This window comes from Neophocaena asiaeorientalis, unplaced genomic scaffold, assembly GCF_003031525.2.
Source record: "Neophocaena asiaeorientalis asiaeorientalis breed wild unplaced genomic scaffold, Neophocaena_asiaeorientalis_V1.1 scaffold197, whole genome shotgun sequence".
Lineage (NCBI taxonomy): Eukaryota > Metazoa > Chordata > Mammalia > Artiodactyla > Phocoenidae > Neophocaena > Neophocaena asiaeorientalis.
The window spans coordinates 5,234,286-5,251,243 of NW_020174703.1; the positions used below are offsets into that span (position 1 = coordinate 5,234,286).

General features: G+C 39.8%; 2 protein-coding genes across 2 annotated transcripts in view; one reads left to right on the forward strand and one right to left on the reverse strand.

Annotated features, from left to right (window-relative positions):
* CMSS1 (cms1 ribosomal small subunit homolog) overlaps positions 1–16,958 on the forward strand; it is a 384,701-nt gene that overhangs the window by 156,718 nt on the left and 211,025 nt on the right. The gene's annotated exons all lie outside the window — the stretch shown is intronic.
* Positions 1–16,958, reverse strand: part of FILIP1L (filamin A interacting protein 1 like) — a 287,787-nt gene that overhangs the window by 131,058 nt on the left and 139,771 nt on the right. The window contains exon 2 of the mRNA XM_024759249.1: positions 10,186–10,311. The gene's annotated coding sequence lies outside the window, so the exon portion shown is untranslated. The remainder of the gene's footprint in view (positions 1–10,185; positions 10,312–16,958) is intronic.

Genomic DNA, 16,958 nt, shown 5'->3' on the forward strand with positions numbered 1-16,958 from the left:
CACAGGCTCCAGAGCACGCAGGCTCAGTAGCTGTGGCGCGCAGGCTTAGTTGCCTCATGGCATGTGGGGTCTTAGTTTCCCGACCAGGAATCAAACCCAAGTCCCCTGCGTTGGAAGGCAGATTCTTAACCACTGGATCACGAAGGAAGTCCCTGGATAGCTCTTTCTGAAGCTACATAAAAGAAACGTTCTTCTCCTTTCATGATATTTGTAGATGTTTGAAGACAATGATCTTGCCCTAGCCCCTTTGTAGTCATCCCTAGGTCTGTGAAACTATTACGTTATAGTTCATTTGTCCATTTGTAGAGTACAAACTATGTATATGTTAGACACGGTTAGAAACTAGGGAAGCAATGAGGAAAACGTAGGCTGTGATCCCTGCCCTTAGGGAACTTCTGATCTAATTTATAATAAAGTGATAGGGCTATAGGAGGGACACCAAATCCAGCCTTGGTGATTGGATATTGAGGTTGTCAAGGAAAGTTTTCTGGAGAAGCACCATGTAATTAAAGTCCAGAAGAGTACTATGAGTTACTCAAGGGAGCAGGATGAATGCTGTGAAGAGGGTGTTCCAGGCAGAAGGACCAGCTTGTTGGAATGGCTGAAGGTGAGAGAGTACATGGGGAGTTCAGGGCAGTGAGGGTGGTTCCGTCCAGGTAAGGCATTAAATGGGGAGGTGGTGAGTAGGGATAAAGATGCAGAAGTGCTGGAGCAGAAAGGAGGGCTGACCGCTGGTAGGGTGGGGGGATGGGTCAGACAGTATAGGAGAGAAGGGAATGATGGATAGTCCTGATTAGGAAGAATATTTATTGTTCTCTTGGTTACACAATAACTGTGGGAAACATAACAGGTTCTGTATGAGGTCATATGGGTTTGGAAATATTTCGTATGTTATGTTTTGTTGTTAGAGAAAGAATGTAGTCAGTCATTAGGATTAGATATGGCTCTTTCAGTAGCAAGACCATTTCTCTATCCACAGTATATTTGGAGAAAAAGAAGAAGAAAGAGATAATACAGTTTTGTGGGGTTTTTTTTTTGGCTGTGTTGGGTCTTCTTTGCTGTGTGGGCTTTCTCTAGTTGCGGCGAGCGGGGGCTACTCTTCGTTGTGGTGCGTGGGCTTCTCATTGCCGTATCTTCTCTGTTGCGGAACACAGGCTCTAGGCACGTGGGCTTCAGTAGTTGCAGCACGCGGGCTCAGTAGTTGTGGCATGCGGGCCCTAGAGCACGCAGGCTTCAGTAGTTGTGGCACGCGGGCTCAGTAGTTGTAGCTCACAGGCTCTAGAGCGCAGGCTCAGTAGTTGTGGTGCACGGGCTTAGTTGCTCCACAGCATGTGGAATCTTCCCAGACCAGGGATCGAACCCATGTCCGCTGCATTGGCAGGCAGATTCTTAACCACTGTGCCACCACAGAAGTCTGATAATACAGTTTTAACATTCTTATGACTGTGAGAAAATTTGAGTGACTTTTATACATAGGACAACAATAGCAAACACTTCTATAGCACTATGGGCTTGGCCGTGTTAATACTAACAAATTTAATGCCCACATTAACTCTATGAGGTAGGTATTATCCCTAGATACAGAGAGTTTAAGTAACTTAACCAGAGGTTAGAAAGCTAAGTGGCAGAGCTAGGATTTGATCCCAGGCCCTAAGAACATCTGGGGAAAGATTTAAGTTCTAGATAAAGGAAGTGCACTGAGCCTGCAAAATTAAAAACATCTTTAGAAATGGCTCCTGCCCGCTGTTGATGGTCACAGCCACACACCCACTGGTGAGATCATGACCAGAATAAATAAAGCAAGTATTCATAACTCCACATTTCATACCTTACCCACAGGCATTATTATATGGAGGAGACCACTTTCCTGATGGCTTTCAGGGGTTGGCCTGCGTTTTACTAGCAGTTACGGCTGCCTGCAACCTCAATTGATCTTCCTGCCTCCTGCCACTTTCAAAGAGGGTTTAGCCTGCCTAGGGAGGGTAGGATAATTAGGGTAATAGTAAACCAGAGAAGGTTTGAAACACCCTTACTTCGAAGGAAACAGAACTGCCAGACCAGGCAGCGCTGGTAACCATAAATGTACAGTTGCCCCGGTTTTCAAACGTGTGATTTTTTGTTAAATTGATTGATCTAGTGTTGACTATGTGCAGACAAGTGCTTCCTGGGGACAGGAGGGATGAAGATAAGTAAGAGAGAGGTTGAAGTGATGATCCACTGAACCTATGTTGGATAGGAAAAGAAGTGAAAGTAGAAGTGGGCTGATGCATAAGGATCTAGTGGAGGAGTAAAGGGATTAGGGTCTCTGTGGGTCCAAAAGAAGTGAGGCGGGAGCGACTGCATTAAAGGACTGGAAAAAGAGTAAAGAATGATGAATGAGCAGGATGTTTAAATTTTGTTTCAGAAGAGGACTGTTAGCGCTCATCCTTGCCTTGGTCAATTTTATCTGAACATATATCAGTTTGTTAATAACTTAAAGTGTGTCATAATGAAAATGTTAAATACGCCAGGCCAGAGCTCCTAGGTACAGCCAAGGTGAAGCTGAACTTTTAAGCTCACATGACTTTATAATCTTGGAGCACATGTTTGAATATTTGAACATGACTGTTGCATGACTAAATAAAATCAGAGGTCATAGACTAGTCTGTGATGCAAATTTACTCTATAGATTTATATGCCCAGTAGGAAGTGCCATTGAGGTATTATACGCAATGATAATTCTTAAGCCTCCAAACTCATTACAATTCAGTTAGATTTTGTATTTACTCGTTACGCTTTTTCTTTATTAGTGATCTTATCTCTAGCTGGATTACAGTTTCCTTGAGATTAGGGCCAGTGTACAGCACCTACACCAGTATGAGGCTTATGGTGCTCACACAGGGATCTAGGCCAAGCAGCTTATGTTACAGCTGAAGCAGTCAAGGTCCTGACAGGTAAAGTGATCTGCTGAGGGTTCAGGGCTAGGTAGTGAGGAAGCCTGAACCACAACCCAAGTGTTATTCCCACCTCTGCTGTTTGCACCCTATCAGGCTGACGCAGCTCAATGAGTCAAGTTCTTGCAGTGACCTTTGTTTGTGTCAGGCACCCATAGGAAGTTGATGTTCCCTAAGCTAGTGCTTCCCAGCCTGTATTTCCCAATATGGCTCACAGAGAAAATGGTGATGTTTATTTAAGACATTAGGGTAAACAACGGAGGCTTTTGGAGGGCAACTGAAGCGGGGAGTCCCTGAGGAGTCTCCCTTGGCCCCTGCACTGCCAGGCTGCCCAGGGGATCATACATTTCTCATCCACTGAGTTTCTAGCAACAGTTGGAAACCACTTCCCTAAGTTAACATTAGATCACTTGGGCCCAGTTTTTCTGGTAAATACCTCAGAAGGTTACACATTGGCCCCAGAGAATATGTTTTGTGAAGAAATTTAAATCCTACTAGCCAAATACATTGCTTAGTCCCCACCGTGAGATACAGGATATAAGCTTAAATTGTGAAACAACAAATGCATTAGTTAGTTATTTTTCTTTCGAGGCTAAGTAATTCATGACCTTCTTTCTTGTGTTCTTCAAATATGAGGGCACTTTATAATTTTGTTTATCAAGGTTGGAATACGTTTTTATCAGTGCAGGCTGTTGCATTTATCTGTATTACTCAGGCAGGTGTGTGGCACGTGTTCCTTCCAGCATCGTGTGTGTTCTGTGGATGTAACACCATGTTCTTTGAAGGTCATGACTGATTTTCCAGACCTTTAGAATTGAGATAAGTAATAAATTTGTAGCTCTGAGTTTCTCTCAGGTATTTTCTGGATACCTTTATATTTTAACAGAGAACTGGGGTATTTATAGAGTTAACCTCATCACAATATCTCTTAAAACAGCAGAATAAAATTTTCACAATTTATAGGTAAATATGTCCTTAGAGAAATTTTTGCTTAGCTCAGAAGTAGACTGAGAGGGCACGTAAGCAGGCTGCAGAGGCTGGGCTTAGGAGCTTGAAAGGGACCAGGAGTTGAAGTGGTCAACTCTGGGCAGATCTCTTGGAGTGAAGTAGGCTCCCCCACCAGTGGCCCTTCCTTTCTGCACGTCCCATCCCACCTTGACTGAAAATCTGCTGATACTAAGAATACTTTTAAGCTTGAAAATGCCACTTAAATATGGTAGCATCTTGAATCAAACTGTAAATATAGAGGGAAAGGCATTGAATAGCTGTAATAATAACAGCCCCGTTTGCCGAATGTTTATAAAGTTAATAGAGATCAGCAAACCCAGTCTGTTAGACTTCAGCACTGGGATGCAAGGTCTGTCCTCCTGGTGGAGAGTGGTGTAAATTATTGAAGTTCATTGGAGGCAGAGAAGAGGGCAAAGAGAGAGGCACAGTGAACCTGGAATAGTGGTTTCTTAACTTCGTCTGGGGTAGGACAGGGAGAGGACAGTAGGGAATGAAGCAAGGCACAGCTTTTTAATAAACATGGATCTGGATCATTACCCCTGCCCCCTGCCATGCCAAGGGTGTGAGTCCAGTGGTATGTTGCAGCTGGTCCTTACTGGCTCATGACTATTAACTTTTTAAGAACTACGTGAGCTGTTTGTTAAATGTGGTCATTATTAAAAATTAAATTATTTTAATTGCAAGTAAATAGACAGGTTCTTGAAAAGAGGGATAACAAGTGCTCAAAACTCATCATTTCCTAATAATTTTACTACATTGTGCTTTCGAGGTTATTTATGCCTGTTTTCTTCCCAGCTCCGTATTCAGTAATATCATGTTGGCAGCTTGAAATCAGCCATCATGGGGAATATTTGCACTATGGAAATCAACAAATGCAACAGATCAGGACTTTTCTCCCCAGAGAGCCAGTTGTTATTTACCAGCACATCAGTGGATGTTATGGTTATGTGCCAACCAGTGGGAAGGAGGGATGTGGTTGGTATTTATCCAAGTGAAATCAAGTCTGTCATCTCTAGGTTACGTATCTTCATCTTAGACTGTGCTGCCTACCTGGACTGAGGTTAAAAAAAACAAAACGAAGGCAATAATGACATTTCAAGTTCCTTCCTCTCAGTTTCCGTTGCGTACACATGTGCCTGATGGCAATTAAAGTTATTGTCTCAGAGAATTGTGATAGTTTACATTTCTATTTATCTGTGTATCCCCAGTGCATAGTATACAATCAGTCCTTAATAATTTATAAATAAATGATGTATATGCCCTTCTTCCAGAATCTAAACATATCATTGATCAGCTATAGCACTTTAACAAATTTCTGCCCCTCTCCTTAAATATTGGAAACAAGTTATCAGTTTTTGTTGTTTTTGTTGGTGTTTATTACAGAGAAAAGTCTTGTTCCCCTCATCTTCTTTATTTTTTTCACTTATTCTTTCTCCTTCTCAACCTAAGGCCTGCATCCTTCCAGATAACAGTGACTTTTTTGACTATGTAAAGTTTTAGAGCATGGAACTAGATATAATTCAGTCTAGGAGACTTCTACTTCTCCATAAATGATTGCTATTTTGCAGGGCCCATCAAAATAGTTTGGAGACTTAGTCAGAATTGTCGTAATAAATGTAGTGTGTCAGATTCGAAAAACTATTTGGAGAGTGAGATCTCTATTAAGTTATACAGGCCACCTGTATGAGAGGTAACTGAAGAATGAATTCAGTGGAGCATGCCGTACTTGGACAACAAAACGACTTACTAGAACTGAACTAACTGATGCTGGCAGAGCTCTGAGAGCTGCCTTGACTGGGAGCCCTGGATGAGAAGTTAAATGGAGTATGCCTGACAGACCCTCTGTACTATACCAAATACTGCACAGGTGGAGGATTGGATGGCTGTTAGGTGACCATTGCATTCTCTTTTGCTTCCCTTCTGAGAAGGAAAAATTGATAAGACAGAAAGAGGGATGGGGCAAAAACAGTCCAAAAAAGAAAGGATAAAGTTCTTAGACTGTCTTCACACCATAAGAAACACTTACTGAAAAGCTTGGATTAGGTCTGGCAATGAAAATAAGCACAGGACTCTTGGAGTATGCTCTTGGCTGTTACCACTACCTTTGACTCTGAGCAAGTCAGCTGACTTATCCACCTGTAACATAGTATTCCCTCAGACATTAATACTTACCTCATGAGGTTATCTAAAGGAGAATGTTAGTAATAATATCTTATGTTTACATCATTCCTTTCACAGAGAGCTCAAATCATTTTTTATATATTGAGAATGAAGCTTCTTGTGAGAAATAAATGTAAGTATTCATTTTTTAGAAATGAACTTAAGTCATAAGAGTCTGAATTTAATGCATTGCAGGGTGACGTACGGTACATAGTGATCCAGTAGTCAAATGAATTTCTATTCCACTAAAAGTTCCATCTTTCCTCCTTCTTTTGTGAATTGAGAAAATATGGTGAGTCCATTTACATGGATGGGAGACTCCTTAAATGCGATCAGAGTGGTCTCTTGGGACTTATCCAGAGCTTGAAGATCAGTCAAAACATGTTTGATAACACTCTTGGACCTTGGTTGTGGCAGAAAGACACCTGGGAAATCTTAGCCCTGGACTACACAATGCCACTAAAGGGTTCCAGAGATAGAAGATGATAATATGGGAGTATTCTCTCTGTTCATTTCAGCTCAATTCAACCATTGTTTCTTGAGTGCCCATTTCATGATTTTGAGAAGTGTAGAGAATGAAAGAGGAACAGCATGCTGGAGAAAGTTAAACGGGCATTAACAAGGAGAGGGGAATGAGATTTACAAGTGGATATATGCAGCCATACTGGGGAGAGTTAGAAAAGTATCACAGTATTTCAGGTGTTTGAAGAGGGGAAAGATTACATTTAGCTGAGTAATCCCAAACATTTATCACCTATGTGCCAGTCATGTTCATTGGAGAGACATAATTCCTGCCCTGGAGATCCAGTGGGGAAGACATGTGCAAATACATAGTTTTAGCACATTGTAGCCAATGCAGTGATCAAATGCACTTAGCCCAGTTTGGGAATTTAGAGAAGGCTCCTTGGAGGGCAAGACTTCTCTTAAAGTCTTAAAATTGAAAAGAACATGGAAAGGGAATTCTAGGCTGGAAGATTGGCATGTCCAAAGGCCCCCAGTGTTTAGTCTTCTTTCAGTAGACAATGGCAGACTACTGCCAGAAAATTTGGTATTATTATGGTCTAAAGGTTAATTGGAGGTGGTAATGAGAAACAAGGCTAAAGATAAAGGGCCTACCTTGCTGTCTTATTTACTACTGAATACTAGTTGAAGTGTGAGTCATCAATAAATATTTTTTAAAAAACTGAATGAATGATATGTTAGGTTTAAGTCCCTGTGTGGGCTATCCAAGTAAATAAATGTGGCAGGCATTGGAAGAGAATATGGACTAGAAATACAGATTTGAAGTCACCCCTTATCAATGATATTTAAAATCAAGAGCTAATGAAATTGTACAAGTAGAGTACGTAGAATGAGCAGAGTACCACTGGAGAAGCCTTGAGGAATACAGGCATTCAAGGGCAAACAAAAGAAGAGGAACCAATGAGGGAGACTGGAAAGAAAAAGCAGAGAAAACAGAGATTTGATCCTTGTCCATCGGGATGGCATTATGGACTTCGTTGGTGGGCTCATGAAAGAAGTTTTCAGTGCAATGGCCAGGGCAGAAGTCAGATTGTGGTTTGCTGTAAGGTAAATGGGAAGGGTCAGAAAGTTGAGATACTGAGCACAGACCTCTCTTTCAAATCCCTTGGATTAGAAGAGAAGGAAGGGGACAGTTCCTAGAGGACAACCCAGGTTCAAGAAGAGGAAAATATTAACGTATTAAGCCCAAAGTTAAGTTGGCTTCTGGGCTTAGGGGAAAAAGCAAATAGGCAGTGAGAGGTTGAATATTTAGGGCAAAGGGGGGATAATTGATAGAACAAGATCCTCAGAGAGATGAAAGAAGATTGGGGCCATATGTGGAGAGCAGAGCCTTGAACCAGAGTAGGGATGCATCATCTTCTGAACAGGAAGAAAGAGTGTAAGAATTTGTCCAGAGATAGCTAGGAAGGGGAGGATGCTGAGATAATGTATGTGTAATTGTCTCATTGAAGTAGAAGATGAGGCTTTGGTTGGAGTCTTGAGCATAATGACAGTTTTGAAATGTTGCTTAGTAAAATAAAGGCAAGCTAAGCAAGGATGAGTGAGAGATTGCGCAGAGATTGAGGGCTGCAGATTTATAGTGGCATCAGTCTGAAAACTGATTTTCCCCAACTGTGTTTTAAACAGCTGGGTCATGAAATATAGAAAGTATATTTTTGAATTGATCCTGTATTGAGATTTTGTTAAACAAGTGAAGCAAAAGGACAGAGGTCCAATGTAGTTGAAGCTATTGGTGAGAGAGTGTTAGGGTGATATGAACCATGGTATACCAGCTGGGTAAAGCAGTGAGGCCAGGAGAGGGGTCAAGGGTTCTCCTGGGACTAAAGAAGAGAGATAGTTAAAGCACAGGCAGGAGAGGACTGGAAATATCGGAGATTGTCATCATCTTTGGATATGGGATGGGAAGCAGCACCACTTGATGATTTATTCCAGGGTATGACCTTGATGTGGGTGACCCTGGAGGTGAAGAAGGTGAAGAATTGGATAGGTTAACAAGATGGATACTGAAGTCATCCAGGATGGTGATAGGACAAGGGTTGTGTTAAAAATGGTACCCAAGTGGCCTAGTCTTGTTTTAAAGGAACCTGGAGATTAGTAAGAGGACATCAATGAGAAAAGACTATTGGGTGATATAAACCTCAACGAATGGTTTAGAAGCATCTATGAGAAGAAACAATAACACTTTTGGAGTATGTACTATTCATTAGGCATTGTTTTAAATTTTTGGTTGAACCATACGCACTTGCTGATATTTGAGCATTTTGACCTATAAAAATGGTAATTTCATACTGTTCAACCTCATACTGTATATGTATTAATTCATTCATTCTCACAGCCACCTTCTGAAGTAGATTACCATTTAGCAGCTAAAAACATTTAGCAGAACCACAGGAATAATAAGTGACTTGCCCAAGGTCATCAAATAAGTAGTACAGTCCAGTTTTGGACCTTGGCAGTCTAGCACCAGAGCTTGCAATCTATCTCTGAGTAGGGAATGCCCACTGTTCCCCAACTGCCCTTTAAGCCTTAACAGTGTGTGAGATGTATGAGACTGAAGTCCTCTCAGGTGTATAATAAACTGAGATAAATGCCATAAAGGAAACAAACATGGTTTTCTGGTCATTCACAAAGTCTCATACCAGCATGCTCTGTGCTTCCCCACCCTTTATATTGTGTTCTCCTTCACTCTCAGGCTTCTTAATGGCAGAATACTTTCTCTATCTCCTTGCCTAACTGAAACCTAATGTGTCCCTGGTTTCCTTGCAGGAGTTTATTAGTAGACAAGTGAGGAAGGGAATTCTAGACATTTTATGTATAGGGTCACTAGAGACATCAGTCAGGATAGTGGGAGAGGTAGAGTTTGTAAGAGAGAGTGATAGAGGTTAAGCCGGAAGCTGGTTAAGCCGGAAGCTGGAATCCACAGTCATAGAAATGTGGACATGGAGGAAATGCAAATATGAAGGGCCGACTATCAGTTAAATGCAAATTTTCGACTATGGGGAGGGTCGGTTCCCCTAACCCCCATGTTGTTTAAGGGTCAACTGTAGGTAAATGTAAGGATGCAATTAAGGGGGGAAAGACTAGAGGCAGGAAGATGAGTTAGGAAGCTGCTATAATTATCCATGTGAAGGAATAAGGCTTGGCAATGGTCCTAGCTATGTGACTGAAGAGGAGGGGTGTATTCACAAGATATTTAATGGCAAGAATTGGCAGATTTTGGTGTCTAAGAGCGTATGGGTTGCTGAAATCAGCAACTAAGATCACCATGCAAGAAAAGAAGTTGCTTTGTAAGGAATCCTCTTTTTCTGTATGTTGCGTACGAGATGTCTCTAGAATCCAGGTAGAAATACAGGTCTGGGAGTCAGGAACCAGGTCTCACAGAAGATGCAGATGAAAATATGTTACATCCCCTGATCTCTCTGAGACTCACTTCCAAAATTGCCACTTCCCCTGTCAGTTTCTATCCTGTGGCCACTCCTTGATCTAAGTTAGTACCAGCGTGTGGGGACAGGAACCTGAGTAGGCTGTAGCTTTGGGCTAGGTGCCTTCACCAGGGCCTTACCTGTGGAATCATTGAAAGGTCTGGGGTAGGGTCTAGGACACCCAGTAACTCTCCAACTGCTGAGAGCAGCCGTCTCCCTGCAGCATCATTCCCGTAAGAGAGGGTAGAGTAGCTTCCTAGTGTCCACTGAAAGAAAAACATACAACATGAAAGTTGTGAGTTTAAGTTTTATTCAGGTTTTTCCTGAGGACTGTAGCCTGAGAAACAGCCTCTCAGATAGCTCTAAGGAACTCCTCCCAAAACGTAGGGGAGGAGACAGTTTACTGCTAATCACAAAGAACAGATATCTGAAGTTAATGATTTTAGTACTTTTCTATGTACTTTTCTATGGGAAAATGCAAGAATCTTGGGTCATTGAAATTCCCCCTGAGATATGCATCTTAACTATCTAAGGGCCTTTTACCATAGCACAGAATGCTTCAATCTGTTTTTTTCCAACCTGAATTTCCCTCAGGGCGCAATGGGTTGAGATTCAACCCTTCATATATCTGGATGATGAGCAACACTGTTTCCTTTTTTACACTAGCATGAATGAATGAATGATTGGGGTCACTGAATTTTGGTCATCCTAAAAAGCCACCTGTATAGTCTTTTGGTAGGTCTTGTACAAGTTTAATTATGTAGACCTAGTTCCTGGCCTAGGTGTATGTAGACTAGATGGAAACTGTGAATTAGGCATATAACTAGCACACCAACAAGGAATATAGTGGACAAATGGGTAAAATGGTAAAATATAGATAATACAGTCCAGCTAAGCAGTAAGTGAATCAGTGCAAATGTTATTAATGAGAAGGGACCTGGTTCTGACAGGAACAGAATAATATTGCAGAGACATAATAAGCATCAATGAATATGCAAAGCATGGGAAAAGATGTCATTCAGACAGGTCTTTTAATTAGCTTTAAAAATGTGGTAAGGAATAAAGACAACCAGTCTTAGCTTTCCCTGAGGTTGAAATAAACTTGACCCAATGGAGTTCCCTAGTCCTGTTCATTTGCTGAGTTGACTTATATTCCAGGGATTTGCATGTGGAAAACTAATGCCAAGGCAGGATTACCGGACTGTAAATTCATCAAGAAGCCTGATGATATCATAAACTGTAAGAAGCCAATGTCCTGCAGCAGCATCAGAAACCTCCCAGTTTGATTTAGCACTGGTAATCCATTTTATTCCTCTCCATTAGTTATGACAGTAATAACAGATTGGAGACACAACCCCATTTTCTGCCTCTAGTGCTGTCTGCTGCTGGGCACAGCGGCTCCCAGTCATTCTTTCCAGTGTAAATAATGGTTCATGTTTCCAGGGCAGTCGTGAGTCGTTTCTGTGCTAGTGAAATGAGCCCATGTCACCACCCTGTTGGGGAAGATTGAAGGTATGGGTGAAGCCAAGGAAATCCATAAGAAAGCCAGAGCTGCACCCCCTCCCTAAGAGGTATTTTTTGCTCTGGAGGACATTTAGATGTTAATGTTAATTATGTGAATTTTCTTGAGTGTGGGGCAAGAAAATTCTATCACTTGCATCTGTCTGATGCAGGCCTTTTAATTTGGAACTTACTATTTCATGTTAGATGTAAATAAAGAACTCCTTTGTTGTGAGAGGGTATGTTACAAGGCAGTAAACACTTCAGCAAAGAGCATCTTTTGATCTTCATGCCTTTGGCAATAAAAGCTGAGAGCCAGAAACAGGCCAAAGAATTTGGGGCAGAGACCACTAAACGCTTCCCTTTTATCTATTCACAAAATTAGGTGCAGAACTATAGGAGTAGTGGATGGAATGACAATTATTAAGAAAATTGAAGGGCAAAACGAGGCCACCCGAAAGATAAAGCTGAAGTTTGGATTTTGAGATCTGTGTTAGGACTCAATGAATTTCATGAGAATTTAGGAGCATTATGTAGACACAGCATAAAGGAGAGAAATAAAAATGTTCTATCTCTCTCTCTCTTCCTGTGGTCTCTATAGGAATTAGTGGGTGTGTTAATAAATTTTAAATACTCGTTTGAGAATTCCTTTTTAATAAGAGGTCAGTGGGTAGACACTCATTTTTATGTGTGTGCAAAGTTATACATTTCAAAAACTAGTCTGCTTTAATGCCTTAATTCTGCAAATCCCATTTCAATATGCTTACTAATTCAGTCTCCTTCTAATTATTAAACCATAATATATTCATAAAAACAAATCTAAAATATGTAAGTACAAATACATATGTAAATTCTTCTTTTTTGTCTTGCTCATTTTGACATTTTAAATTGTATTGCCAGGTCTTGGTAGACATCTAATATCTGCTTTATTATATGGGACTTATCAGAATCTCCTCTCAGGCCTTACAGAATTCATACTCGCATCCTGTAGGTAACTAATAGACTGAAAAGCAAAACCCCACCATGGTGAGGGAGATAATGAACACACTACACACTTGATGAGAGATGAATGGACTTATACTTAAACCTCTTTTTAAATGCACATCTTTCCCAGTTTTGGTAGCAGTGAGGGAGACAGAGATTTGGGATGCAGGTATCCTGTCCGATGTTCAGTACCTCTTTTCTTAGGCCTGGTTTTATGGTCTGGGGTGGAGGTAGGGAGCAGATTAGCTCAAAGTTTAGCTCTCCTTGACTGATGATGTATAATTGTTAAATAACTTTTAAGAGATCCTGCATAGTTAGTTTCTCATTTTATTTTATCCCACAGTTTCTTGTAGTCTACATACAGTTCCAATAGCTGGCTGAATTGCTCTGTGACAAAAGGAATCTGAAAACGTACTATATTCCTCCCAAGCTTTAAGACCAAGAAGGTTCTGTGAATATTTTTCAGAGACAGATTGGGGGACTGTGCTCCATCTTAATGGCCTTTTAATTTGAAAGTTAAACTCAGTCCTTCTAATTGCTTGTAGGTATTGGACAATATGAATATTTCCATTGGATAATATGGAGAGGACAATTTATCACTGAAGGACTTGTCGTTTTTATCTTAGCTGAATCAGGTGCCAGTATATACAGTTTGCACTTTCAAGCGCAGGTTGATTTATTATGGTGTGGACCTGCAGTTTTTAGAGGGCTTTATTAAACTGAATATTTTTGGTAACTTTAGTAAAGTCCATTTTTTTACCTTGTTGACTTTAAAGTTATCACTGTCAGGTCAAACAAGTTATAAACAAGAATAAAACCCCAAATTTGGAGGAAAGAGCCTATTATTTTATGACATATAATAAAAATTCATTCAATTTTATTCAACAAAAGATCACAGTTTAGCCCCTCAGGAAGCAAGACAAAGTAATGAGCGCATGAAGTGAGCTTCAAGGAAATGGACAATGAACATTTCAGTGTTGTCTTTCCCACCTCTGGGTATGGGCTCTGGTGCCTGCCACACCTGGGTGGATTTAGCACTGCCACTTCCTAACTCTGTAACATGGGCGTGTTGTTGGACTTTTTTGAATTTGCAAAACCAGAAAATGGTAGCACACTCACAGCTTTGTTAAGATGAGTTCATGAGATAAGAACAGCAATCAGTAACTACAATTAATATTATTGAGTGTCTGCTAATACTCCCAAGGACTGTGCTGGACATCTAAGATGAAGCCAGTGAAGCCCCTTTCACATAGCAGGGATTCAACTTCTACCTACTTCTGCTCTTCCCCACCCCGAGTTTACCAGATTCCTTAGGCAAAAGGGATTTTGCTTATTTGTTCATGTATTCTCCCTTCATTTGCACATCTATTCAACAAATACATAATGAATTCCATCTAGTTCCAGGAACTATTCTAAGTGCTGGAGATACAGCAATGAGTGACCAAGAGAAACAAAGTCCCTACTGTTGTACATTCTAGCACAGGAGACTGACAATGAACAGGCAAATATATTTAAAATGTTATATGTCATGTAGTAATAAGCGCTATGAAAAAAAAATAGAGTAAGCAGATAGAAAGTGATTGCAATACCAGGAGACATGGAGGAGGAAGAAAGTTCTATTTTGAATAGTATAATCTAGGGAAAGAGACATTTCAGCAATCTTGAGTATCAGAGTCATTCCAAAAGTAACATTCTTGCTCAGATGTGGAAGTCAAATATGCAGTGAGTTGTAGAAAGAAAGGTTAGAAAAATCAACAGCATACATTAGTGCATATTTTCTTTGGGCTAGTATGCAAAAAGTAATACAGTGTCTCTTTTAATAAGTATAGAGCACTTAGAAAGTAGAACATAGTGAGGCTATATACGTTTGTGCTGTTGTTAGTCTGTTTGAGGAGAGTAAAAAGATACTGTGACCTACTCATTTCTGCTTATAACTAAACAACAATCATACAGAAATCATATATATAGAATAGTATTAGATGGTAATGTGGTGTTGTCTGTTTATTGGATGTTTTAGGTAAATTATTAAGCCATGTCCAAGACAAATATACAGACACCATGAACTTGGGAAAAGTAACTCCTCAAGGGAACTGCAGCCAGATTACTAGTAGGACCCTTGCTGGACCTAAGCTTGCCTCCGAGAACAGTCTTAGCCCAGTGATTTTCTTTCAGCACTTTAAAGATGTCACTTGATTGTCTTCTGGCTTGCATAGTTTGTGACAAGAAGTTTGGTGCAATCCTTATGTTTATTCCTCTCCATATATAGTCTTTTCTTTTTCTGGCTGCCTTCAAGATCTCTTCTTTATTTTTAATTTTCAGTAGTTTGAATATATGATTTTGTAATTGTTGTTGTTTATCCTACTCAGGGTTCTCTGGCTTTCTTGGACCTGTTGTTTTATGTCTTTAATTATTTGGAGGAAAAATCTGACCATTTTCTTCTGTCTTCTCTCCTGTTCAGAAATTTTCTCTGGTTTCCCACCCTTCCCCCATCTTTCTCATGAGCACCTGGTGGAGAGTGGGTTTGAACGCCCTTGTGATTGCAGCTCCCAAGAGTTCTGTACTCTCACTCTAGCCTATACTTGTCCTTTAGCAATTTCTTAAATATTAAGCTGACTTCTTAACTGCTTATAGTGCCTGGTGGGTGTCTCTTGCTCTGTGTTCTGCCTGCCACAAGTGAGCAGGTCTACAGGTTCCAAATTGCCTTGCAAGAACCTGTCCCTTCTTGGATTTCAGGCTGGCTGTTTACCCTGTTACCTGAGCTCTCTGGACTCAAGTAAAGTTATGTTTTTATGTTTTATTCTACTTTTTCTTCTTTTTAGGGTGAGTGTGACGTTTTTCAGCTGTCTGTATGCTAGGTGGAATTAGAGTCCTAGTCCAGTGGTTTTTAAATTATTCTACAGATATGCTTCCAGAGTTCCACAAACATGTAATTGAAATTTTATTTTATAAATACTTTAACTGTCTAAAAATTGTAATAAAATAAATTACACTAAAATGTCTTATATACCAAAGTCACACTGGAGAACTATCAACTTAAATAACTATGTTGCTCTGTTAACTTTTTTTTTTTTCAGACCTCATGAAATCTTCTGCCACCATTTCACACTATCTTTGAACGTCTGGTACCCATGGCATTGATTAGGGAGGGTGTGGCTTTGCACATCCAAATTCAGCCCTGTTCCTGTCTACACATGTAAAATTGCAAAGGCAGGGCTAACTATTGCAGGCACATATACACAGTAGTCAGTTAAATGCCAGGCAGTGTCAATGACACCTGTGTTCACTGTACACCAGTTAGTTATGCAGGAACAAGTGAATGGCTAGCATGATGCGTCATGACTTTATGTTATTAGCCCATATTGTTCTTTTCTTGATTTATTATAAGGAGTGTAAGCAGTTTAAATATTTCTAATAATTCTACTTGGACAAAAATTCTTGCTATTCCTGTTTCAAGCCCTTGGATCAATTTCATTGAAGGATTAAAAAAAAAAAACTTTGAAACTACTTAAATCAAACTTTTCTTGACACTGTGCAACAAAAATGAAATACAGAAATAAGTAAGATGGAGGTTTAGGATAATTGAAGTATGTATCTATCATCTTACAAATTATAAATTTTTATACCAAAACAGTCTCATTGTGAACACAGTTAACTTAAAACTACATCATACATTTAAATGTATGAGATAATTTTTTAAGTCAGAACTGCTTTTGTCTGTTTATTTATTGGAGTTCTGCATAATATTTGGTTTTCAAGAAATAATTCCACTGCCAAAATATGCCTGCCCCAAAAAATAAATTTAATTTTCACTGATTTTAATGGAAAGAATAATAATATTTATTAGCAAACCCTTAAATAGAACTTACAATGAGTCACATACTTTTCTAAGCATTTTACATATATTTTATTTAATTTAATCCTTATATTAATCCTATGAAGTAGGTACTGTTATCACCCCTATTAATCAGATGAGGGAAACAGACACATGGTATATGTGAGATAACACAGTTAATAAAAGCAAACCCAGGATTCAAACCTAGGCAGACTAGTTCCAGCGTTCCAGTGTGGGATTCAAACCTTGAACCATGAACTGTACTGGTAGTTAGAATGTTAGAGTGGAAGTCTGAAGTCATTGTGAAATTTTACTTCTTTTCCTATAAGATGTATGTCTCTCTGTGTGTGTCTCTCAATCGCTCTCTTTTTTTCTAGCTATACTTCCATTTTTCCACTTGTAGATTAAGTGATAATTGTGTTTATTACCCTTTAGGATGCAATGAGACTTAATACATTAAATATTTTTAAAAGTGCTTTAGGGGTTGGAAAGTAAAGGCCAAACGACTGTAACATAATTGTCGGAAGCAGGGTTGTTTTGGTCCGTTCCTTTTTTTTTTTCTGAGTAAATTTAAGATATTGTATGTATCAACAGTCT